We start from the raw sequence: 3,795 nt of genomic DNA on the forward strand, positions 1-3,795 counted from the left end.
CTGTCCCTCCACCCTCCCAAGCATGATGTCCCTCTCCAAGAACCAGTCTCTCCTCACAACATGTCCAAAGTATGTCAGACAAAGCTTCAGAATCCTTGCCTCTAAGAAGCAGTCTTGTCTAACCCTCTCCAGGATGAACTTGTTAGTTTTCTTAGCAGTCCATGGTATAGCAAAAGAAATATCAAAGTGAAATAGTACATCAAAGATTGCTGTGTTTCATGTTTTAATTGGCATCCACATGAGATGACGCATTTTTTTAGGGGTAGGGTAATGAGGATGCAGACAGTTGCATGAAGGAGAGTTCCATGCCCTTTATTTCTGAAAGGATAAGTAAGGTTCAGGGTTGTTGTTGTTACTGTTGTTGTTGTTTTGTGCCGTGGAGTCGCATGCGACTCATAGTGACCCTATGAACAAAAGCCCTAAATTCTACTCTGTGCCAATCGCACGGTCTCTGACACTCCCATCTTCATTATCCCAGTCACTGAATCGATCCACCTCATAGAGGGCCTTCCCCTCCTACACTGTCCCTCCACCCTCCCAAGCATGATGTCCCTCTCCAAGGACCGGTCCCTTCTTATAACTTGTCCAAATTATGTCAGACGAAGCCTCAGAATCCTTGCCTCCAAGGAGCAGCCTGGTTTGACCCTCTCCAGGATGAATCTGTTTATTTTCAGGGTATATTGAAAAAAAGAAGGCAGAAGGACTTCTTGAGGAAGGGGAAACTACTACAAATGGAGTATTCCCCAGGCTGTATGGGACCATCACGAGTCAGATGCTTCTATGTCTGTATGGCATGATTCTATGGCAACTAGTCACAAATATGAAACTGAAAGGAATAGCATATCCTCCACTAGACAAATTGAAGATGAGTAAAAGGCGCTTACTCATGATCGATATGGAGCCCTGGTGCAAAGTGCTTGGTTGTCACAAAAGTTTAGCAGTTCAAACTCATCAACCACTACATGGGGCGGGGGGAAAAAAACAAACAAAAAAACAAAACCACTTGTATAAAACCACCTATATAAAAATTACAACCCAGAAAACACGATAAGTTAGTTCTACCCTATTATGTAGGGTTGGTATGAGTTGGAAGCTGCTCACTGGCACACAAGAACTATAAAATAGAAACAAAAAAAAAACCAACCAAAAATTTGTTTTTAAAAAATAAGACATACTTGGAACAAGTATGTTTGTATCATTTACTATGGATGCTTAACATGTAATCATTTGAAATTATATGCATATTATTCTGATGGGATCTTAACTCTAGGAAAGAAACTTTAGAAGGAGGTGGAACCTGAGGGACGTTCTCTCTGTGTATCAGCTTATAGATGATTTTAATAAAGTCATGACTTCTGCCCCTCTAAACAACAAGCATCTTCACTACTGACCCAACAAAATGCACAGCATTATGATAGATGGAGAAAAGACTGAACTGTTAACAGTTTCATTTAAGTTGGATCTACAAACATCTACCATGTTACCAGCAGTCAAGAAATCAAAAGACATGTTACACTTCAAAAAGCTTTCGTCAAGGATCCCTCCAAAGTACAAGGATATGAGTTTAAAGACAAAGGCATGCTTGATCTAAGACTTAGAATTTTATTTTCTTTTCTTGTGATTTTTGGCAAATTATTTATTTTATACTGGTTTACTTACAAAATCCATCTATACTGTTTTTCACACCGGATCTTTCCCTCTTCCTTTACCCACCCATCAAATTATATGACCCTCTGCTCCCCCTGTCTTGGATCCTCATACACGTTCTTCAACAATGGTCATATATAGGGTTTGTTTTTATGGGACTGAGTTAGTTCACTTAGCATAATACTCTCCAATCCCTCCCATGTTAGGTAGTAATTTCAGAAATCATCCCTCCTGTATGCTGCACATGCATTGTATGAATATATCATTATTTCTCACATTTGAGCTGTTTCCAAGTTCCTTCTACGGTGAGTAATGCTGCTATGAACATTGGTGTAAAAGTCTCTGTGCCTCAGTTATCATTTTCTCAGCGTATATTCCAAGTAGTGGAATAGCTGGGTCATAAGGAATTTCTATGTTCAGCTTTTTAAGAAAATGTGAAACTGCCTTCCAGAGTGGTGTTACCATATTACAATCCCACCAACAATATACAAGAGTAATCTAGCCACATCCTCTCCAACATTTATTACTTGCTGTCCTGCTAGTCTTTGCCATTGCTACTGGGGTAAGATGAGACCACATTGTAGTTTTGATATGCATCTCTCTCTTCTTTCCAGTGATTTTGAGCATTTCTTCATGTGGCTGGTGGTCATCCGAATTAAGACATAGTATTTCCAATTGACATAGTAAAAAGACATAGTAATTTCAATTTTCATGCAGCTGAAAATTAGAGTGAAGAAGATTCAGTGCCTTTGAATTGTGGTGTTGGTGAAGAGGATTCAATATACCATGGACTGCCAAAGAACAAATGTGTCTGCCTGAAAGGAAGTGCAAATAGGATTCAATAGGCGAGGAAGGTGAAACTTCCACTCACATTTTGGATTTTTTGTCAGGAGAGGCCTGTCCTTGGGAAAAAAAGGGGGTGACATCAAGCTGTGAAAGGTAGAAGGTTAGTTAAAGAAAGGAAGACCCTCAAGGAGATAAACTGACAGTTACTGTACCTGCAATGAGTTTGTGTACGGAGTATATTTTGACAATGGCACAGGAGAGGATAAGATTCCAGTTTGTTGTTCAATGGATCATATAAATTGAAGTTGACTTGATTGCAGCAACATGCAATCCCCATTTGTTTCTGAGTAGAATTGTTCTCCATGACTCTGAAGCAATTCAACTCTTTCTTCTGAGATGCCTTTTGATAAGATTGAACCCACAACCTTTGCCTGATTGTTTGTTCATTGCTTAGCTGTTCACACCACCCAGGGATTTCTAAATAAACCCAGAAAAGGAAAAATATACCCTACCTAATTCACAAAGATAATACATAGGAGAAATAATGAAACCAGAACTCCTTATCATGAAACTAATATCTTCCCAGGTTTTATTCATGCTGAAAATTGACTTGGGAATTGAGAGAAAAAAAATAAAAAGCCTACTTGATTAATGAGCAAGGATTCAAATTGTCACTTCTAGAAATTAGTGTAGAGTAGATGAAAAAATTAATTAAAATCATTCCTACGTATCTTCAGATTTACTAGAAATCTAAATATTAATTCCTCCGTATTAGTCACATTTCTGATAATTTGGAGATAAATAGGATAGTTTTTTTCTTCAAGGGAAGGATGTATACTATATATTGTTGTTGTTATGTGCAGTCAAGTCACTTGTGACTCATAGCAACCCTATGTACAATAGCCCTGAAAGCTGATGTATCCTGTGCCAACTTTACTCTCTCTGACACATCTATGCTCATCACCCCAGTCACTGTACCAAGCCATCTCATTGATGGTCTCCCTCTCTTTCTCTGTCCCTCCACCCTTCCAAGCATGATGTCCCTCTCCAAGGACTGGTCCCTCCTCGCAACATACCCAAAGGATGTCAGACATAGCTTCAGAATCCTTGCCTCCAAGGAGTTACCCAGCTTCATCCTCTCCAGGACAAACCTATTTGTTCTCCAGGCAGTCCATGGTGTATATTCAACATGCTTCTCCAGCACCACAAATCATAAGTATCCATTCTCTTCTTATCATCCCTAGTAATTATCAAGTTCTCTGACACATAGCAAGCAATTGAGAAGACCATGATCTGGATCAGGCACACCTTAGTCTTCAGACTGATGTTGTTGCTCTTCAGTACTCTGGAGAGGTCCCTAAC

The sequence above is a fragment of the Elephantulus edwardii genome, unplaced genomic scaffold (assembly GCF_000299155.1).
Source record: "Elephantulus edwardii isolate Elephantulus edwardi_28Jun2011 unplaced genomic scaffold, EleEdw1.0 scaffold00076, whole genome shotgun sequence".
Classification (NCBI taxonomy): domain Eukaryota; kingdom Metazoa; phylum Chordata; class Mammalia; order Macroscelidea; family Macroscelididae; genus Elephantulus; species Elephantulus edwardii.